This window comes from Pleurodeles waltl, chromosome 5, assembly GCF_031143425.1.
Source record: "Pleurodeles waltl isolate 20211129_DDA chromosome 5, aPleWal1.hap1.20221129, whole genome shotgun sequence".
NCBI classification, from domain to species: Eukaryota; Metazoa; Chordata; class Amphibia; order Caudata; family Salamandridae; genus Pleurodeles; species Pleurodeles waltl.
The window spans coordinates 568808956-568816692 of NC_090444.1; positions in this window are offsets into that span (position 1 = coordinate 568808956).

Consider the following 7737-nt stretch of genomic DNA (forward strand, 5'->3'; position numbering starts at 1 on the left):
TCCGGGAGAGATCAGCAGTGACCCACGTGGTACAGCTGCAACTGTGAGGGGTCAAGAGGGGTCCTCGAGAGAAACCGACAGTGCTGCTGCAGCTGCAAGCAATCAGAGGAGCTGTGCACTCACCCTCGTCTCTGGTAGACTACCCACATTGGGCATCTCCCATCCACTCTCGACAGGGTTGGAAGCAGATTGCCTCATGACCTCCACCAAGCCTGACAGCAGCATGGTTTGTAGTGAATCCTAGTTCATTTTAATGGGATAACAGGAGTTAGATTAGCTTCTGGCTTGCAGACTCGTGCCCCCGTCACCTAGTGACTTTTAACCTACTTAGCTTGCTCTGTCTTAGCCCATTTAATTATTTAATTCTTCTAAGATGGCTGCCTTGTTTATAGTTAGGCCACTTGTTATGCTTTGCATTATCAGTGTCACCGCGCTAAGGCGTCAAGATCAAGCAACAAAAACAAACAAACAGTAGGTGTTCACACTTAGGGATTTTCCCTCTCTATACTTTCGAAGGATTGTTTATATTAATTGCCGTCCCAAGCATGTCTGTTATCTATTGTTTGGGAACACACCTACGTCAGGGGTCCTTGTAGATCTGTATAAATACGTCACACTTTAGACAGATAATCAGAGGGATTCCGACCAGAGTCCATCTCCACCATCGCTGATATCGATGCTGCACGTCATCTTGACACTGACCCAGTCTTCGTGTCCCTGCGGAATCTGAGATAGAGACCTCATTCCAAGGTAACGAGTGTTGGGGACTCCTCTCATGGACATGGCATTGGCAGATTAGGTTTAGCAACCCCAGCTCTCCTTTAGGTAGGAGGTTAGACCTTTCACATTAGGGTATTAGGGCATATTACATCCTGTATGTCTTTTCTATGCATTGCAAGATGGTGGGGGGTTTTGTATTAATGACTCTTGTCTTCACAATTCTGTTTCTTGCATTATTCATTATCCTAATCATTGCAGTCCATGCAACTTATCGCAAATTGCAGTTATGTTAAATAAAAACTATTGAAACTTTACTGCATCTTTATCATTGCCTGTGTTTGTATGAGACATGATATATCTGTGAGAAAGGGGTGATCTCCGTTTAACCACGACATTCCCTGAGATGTCTTATTCTCGAGTCCATGCGTAAAGGCTGCCACAAATCACCTTTTACTATTGTGTTTCTGGTGAGGTGCTGTTAGTGAGCCGGTAAGGTTGGGACAACAGTTGCGACTTGTTGTAGGATAGGCATAGTCACCTACAGACAAAAGTACTGTCATCCTTTAACCAGCAGTCTTGTCCAGAGCAAGAGTCCAAACTACGACATGGCGCCACCAACGATGGTGTTTAGGCACTAATTTACGGACACCCCGACTATCACCTTCTCACAGACAACAGATACCCTAAGTACCATTTTACGGAGACGTCCGTGGTCTTTGGGAAAATCCTCCTCAGCTGAAAAGGTAACACCTGATTAAGCTGTAGGTTGTTCGAGCTCGAACTTATAAAAGGACTTATACTCCCCATTTTTGGTGTTCCGTTTCTCTAAAAGCAATGGCTGCTGCCATAGACATTCCTGAAAATGCTAGACATGCACTAACACATTAACGCATGGCCTTACAGATGAGGGCGGGGATGTTACTCTTATAATAGAAGCTAATGAAGCATACCAAACAGAAACATTTTATTGTTGGGTCACCTTTCCTGAGGTAGACCAAAGAACACATACATTCCACACATATGAAATTGCAAACGTACCTTTACGGTACCGAGCATACCAGTATCATGAACTGTCGCTCACATACCAAGAGCATCAAAACTGGTTTGAAGGCGCCCTACCACATGTACTACAAAGAGTGAGCTTAGGTCCCTTAAGTAACAACAGACCAACATGGCCTATGTTTGACACATACACACCTCACCCAGGCATACAGAATATGCCAAAAGCAGATCTGCGAGATTTATATAATGAATTAGTGACATTATATAGACAATTAGTTCAGTTCGTAATGCGAACATTGAACACAAAAACCAGCGCGTCCAGCACTGCCAGCACCTGGTGGTTATCAATTGGCTACTGGGATGAATCCACAAACAGTGCATACTATTATGGGTAAGGTGCCCGCAGAACGGGAAAAAATACCGTTCTGGATTGCCTAGAAAACGAATCAGCTGGAAGCTGTGTTTCCCCATACGGGACCACAAGAAAAACTTAGACTTCTCACCATGTGCTTGCCTTTTAGAATGGTTCCCTCAGTGGATGACTGTACCACATGGGGTACAGTCTTCGCTGCCATATATACTACCACACATGGTACCCCGACACTAGCCAATTTACCGGAAGTGTTAAAACAAATACAAAATGAGCATGGGGCTGCACCAGCCCTGGATTTGGGGATGAAATGAATGCGTAACATTGACGCAGTTTCCTCAATAATACTCAGTAACATTAACGTCAGCAATACGCCAGTGTCTCTGGGAAACTCCACATCAGGAACAAGAGAGACAGCTACTGAAAATTATTTCCGATACCTATACTAGTATAGGATGGGATAGTTTGGGAGCCAATCCAAAGAAATTGGAGTTACAAGGTACCACCCATAAGGACGGGAAAAAGCAGGCACAAGAGGGCCCTAAGTAGTGCTGGGACAAACAAAAGGATTTCAAGGATAGAAGAAATAAGAGAGCTGATTCTCCACATCCGGAGAACTCCGAAAGGAGATATAATCTCAGAAATAGGGAGAACATTAAAACTCCAGACAGATATACTGATTCAGGTCCCTCTCGTTCCTTTCAGGACGCACCGGATAGACGTAGCGAGAGAGGGGGCCGTCAAGATCCACGTCCTGAATACCTGAAAGAAAAAAAAGACTCGCAGCAGTCTACTATTAAAAAAGAAGAAAAGACTCCTCAGCAAAAGCCACAGTTTAAAAAGAAGAAGGTGGCAGCACTGACAGCTAAAAATGCCAGTATACTTGAGAACACTGTTGAGGAACAAGACGTGGGCAGTGACTGTTAGACAGCGCAGCAGAGGTCACGATATGTCGCCAGAGTCTGAGAGATCATCTGGATGCAAAAGCAACTAGCAATTTCATTGCAGTGAAAACAGCGGATGGCCGCGTTCTCCCCCCGTTGGGTTTATGATTTAAAAATTCAGATAGAGGGAGACGTGGAGCACACTATTGGCGTGATATTTTGGGATGAGCTTACTAGTGATATCCTATTGGCCGAAAGAGACTGGCCACCTGAACACGTCCGCAAGCTCCCGCATGGGGAAGATGTCATTTTGCCTTCTTTCTCCGATCTTGTTCCAGAAGCAGACAAAGAAGCCTATGCTTCTGAATGGACTTTCGCGGAGGCACCTGCGTTATATCTCAATCATGTAGGTTGGGACCAGGAGTCTCCTTGTCATGTTATTCCCGTTAGGTCTACACCCCAACCGCAGCCACAATATCCTGTCAAACAAGAAGCGAAAGCTCCGGTGAGGGAGATCCTCACCCAGCTTGAGTACTAGGGAGTGACTGAGCCCTGTACATCTGCAATGAATAATCCGTCCGTTATTCCCCAATGCAAAACCGGACCATTCATATAGAATAGTCATTGATTATAGACATTTAAATAGTCATACACGCACATATGCTATACAAAATTCCCACAGCACGGCACTAATAAACAATATAGTGCGTAAAAAATATAAAACAACATTAGACATATCTAATGGCTTTTTCTGCCAGAATTTAGCACATGAAAGTCGGGACCTGAGTTCATTCTCATTTGGCTCTCAGAAACACTTTTGTCATTTACCTCAAGGCTATAAAAATAGCCCAGGGCTATTTTCAGCCCATTTAACATCAACATTTCATGATATTGATTCCGAGGCGCTATCCTACGTGGATGACATATATCTCACAGACGACGTCCTCGACATTCATCTTGCAAGGGTCGATCGGATCATATTGGGATTTGCAGACCTCGGTTACAAATTCAATTTTAAGAAAAGCAAGATCGCCTTTCTCAGCGTATTATTCCTGAGATATGAGCTATCAAACGAGGGAAAGAGCCTGGCCCGCACTTTCTAGGAAAATGTGCTCAACTGCACCCTCCTAACACACCTAAGAAACTACAGTCATTACTAGGTTTCTTTAATTTTGGCAGAACATACATTCCAGATTATGGACAACGTATCAAGCCCCTTTATGACTTGGTTCAGCCAAATTTTTCAAGCAGACACTGGACAGTTGAACACACCCGCATCCTTAGGAAAATGCAACAGGACCTGCTAGAAGCTAAACACTTGCACACACGTGACAATAAAACAAATTTGGTCAGCAGAATAATTGATGGTGCCATTGGATTTACTTGTGTCACCTTCAACGAGGGTGGCACAGTACCCATAGTGTATAAATCACATTTATACTCCAATGCAGAACAGTGTTTTGCACCTACAGAACAAATTCCGACTGCATTTCAGATGGCCGTCATAAAAGAGAGGCCACTTGCCCAGGGGAAACGTATTATTGTTGTCTCCCCGGTGCCGGCCTTAGAAGCTGTCACCAAAGCAAGCGTTCCTAACGCGAAAGCATTACATCCACGTTGGATTCAATGGGCAACGTTTCTGACCGCCACTGATGTCGATTACATTTTTGATCCAAAACTTCAGACACAAGAGTTTCTCCAATACGAACAGGAGTGCTCATCTAAATATCTTGCCCTTGGGCAATTACCATACTGTCATATATACTGATGGTTCAGCACAACCGGCTGTAGGTACCAAACATCAATACTCCGCGGTTTGCGCAGCCGTGAGTGGAGTGATGGAAGATGGAGTCTTCCACCCACACAATACCTACATGCAGACCCCAGGGGACTGCACAGCCCAGTTGGCTGAACTTAAGGCTCTTATTCTAGCGCTCAAACATACTGAGCCAGGATGCCAGACTTTAATAGTCTGTGATTCTTATTACTGCGTTCAGTCCTACAATGACTATCTCAATCATTGGAAACTGAACGGGCATAGAGATTCTAAAGGGAACACCATTAAACACAAAATATTGTGAGGGAGGGTGGCTGATCTTAAGGATAAGCTGCCGTGTGTCCATGTGGTACATACATTGGGACACTAACGTGTAGGAGTACACGTTACTGGTAATACATTGGCTGATGAAGCAGCCAAAGCAGCAGTAGCTACGGCTTCTGTGGCTGCAGTGACTCATTCACAGTCGAGATTGGATAGTGAAATATTGACTGCCGTTAAAGCTTTGGCTGCAGGCAAGCCCCTTCCAAAAGGATACCCTACAAACTATACTTACCATATCAGTGCACAGAATGTTGCCTACACAACAATTCCTGGGGTTGGAGAACGAGTGATCCCCAACGAAGACCAGAGATTAAATCTAATTAAAGCAGCGCATGAGGGTGTCGCATCTGCACATGCTGGTACATCGGCCACTATAACACTCCTAAAGAAACGATTCTGGTGGCCTGGTCTATGTAGACGAACAAAACAGTATGTCCTTTGCTGTGACATTTGCCAGCAGATAATGGGCTCTAATATCAAACACCCACCGCAGACATCCCTCTTAGTGTCCAACAGGCCACTACAGTGTGTGTACCTGGACCATTGTGGTCCCTTACAGCCTGATGGTGCATACAAATACATTTTAGTCACTGTAGATTCTTGTTCTAGATTCCTGTGGGTATGGCCACAGCGGTCAGCTGACGCTCGGACTGTTATAAAAGGCTTGCTGATCTTTATTGGTACATATGCGGTTGCAGAATTCCATTCGGACCAGGGCCCTGCATTTGCCTCTAAGGCATTCAAGGACACCATGGGGACGATGGGTGTTGAACTCCATTACTCCTCACCATACCATACCATCCTGATGGAAATTCGGTCGTGGAGAGGCGGAATCGTGATCTTAAGCAGTCCTTAACAGCTCGAGTATTAGGTTCAGGCCACAGCCGGTTACATCACCTATATGGGGTCCAGAGAGCACTGAATAATCTGCCAAGGCGGTCCTTGGGGGGACGCAATCCATATGAGGTTCTCTTTGGGATACCTATGTATGTCCCAGATCTTGATGCCCCTGGTATGGTGGCAGCAGAAACACCATTTGACATAAATGAACGTCTCACTGTTTTACAGGAGCTTCAGCAATTTCGTGATGATAAACCATCTGCAAGTTTTGCCACCTTAGGAATAAGGGATTTAGCGAAAACTTCAACTGGCTGGATTCCTAAAGTTGGGGATCTGGTTCGTGAGAAGATCGCAGTGAAGAAAGAGTTCGGTCCATCATACAGAGCACCTGTACCGGTCTTGGGAATTCAAGGCACCAGGACTGTCATCTTACCACCGCTGTCTGGCTCTAGAACTAACAGATTCATCTCCATGGATGACATCAAACTACACCATGTGACCGATCCTTCACAGTAGACCAAGAGGTCCCTTGGGTGGTTCCCGATCCCCTCTCACTACCCAACAGAACATACATATACACAGTAGGATGAACAACCCTACTACAGACTATGCAACAATGTCCAATGCTGTTCCAGACACCTCCTCAACCATGGGGACGGCAGAAAATTAACTCTTGCTAGTTCCTGTCACTACTTCAGTGACCACCCCGGTCCAAGATTTAGCCGTTTTTTACACAAACACATCACAGACTAATGAAACTATCTACCAAGAGCCTACACGTGAAGTGGACCAAAGTACAGATGGTGCACCGGCTCCCGTGTTTGCAGAGACTGCCTCTGGCTATTTCATTGACATTGATGATTTTTCTTCAGATTCATCCACTACTGTGATTGACAATGTTTCAAAAAGAAGTAAGCTGTATCAATGACTTAAAAAGAACTATTTGAAATACCCATGGAACTATTTATGGTTCTGTTGGACATTTTTTGCATTATTTTTATGGATTGGTTTTGTGACTGTTTTCTTTTTGCTCATAAATGGTCACTATATTCCTGATCGCTCCTCTGTTGATGAAGTTTTAACTCCATATCATTCTTCACATAAGGTCCGAAGAGACTTGTCCCCTGTAAATATAACAGCAATACCGATTTCTGATGGGATTGTGTTGGACAAAGTTCCATTCGATATATACGGGCCTACAGAAATTATTCAAATACCATACGTGTTCAAAATTTCTATGACAGATGTAATTACACCTGATGTTGTCTCTGATGATTCGGATGTCCAAACAGTTGATTCTATGCTAACTGGAATGAAGGACTATTCTGCTTTTGAAAGTGATGATGTATATGAACATACAATGAATTATGGGGAAATGTTCTGCTATAACAATTGGGGACATTACTATCTACACTGTGCCACTAGATACAGGCCAGTATGAAACTACACACAGTGGGAACACTGTTCTACACCACCGGTGGGAACCCAAAGTACTATAGTGATAAATTTACATACTTTTCTGGGCATGACACAAAAATACAAGGGTCGTACTATTTTAAAATACCTCTGGCACAAATTAGGAAAATTTTGCTAACTGATACAAAACTGATTTATTCAGATCCCTTTGTTTCCCGGGTCGCAACTGAAGATTACGAATACTGGAAGAGCACTATTGATTTGAAAAGTGTATGGGTAACACAAGATTGGCAGATACAGGGTAGGGAAGTTTTATTTCGAGCATGCCTGATCCCTGTGCAATTGATTTTCTTAAATGACACAATTCAGCAGACATCCTGTCTGGGGTTAGCAAAAATAAAAGA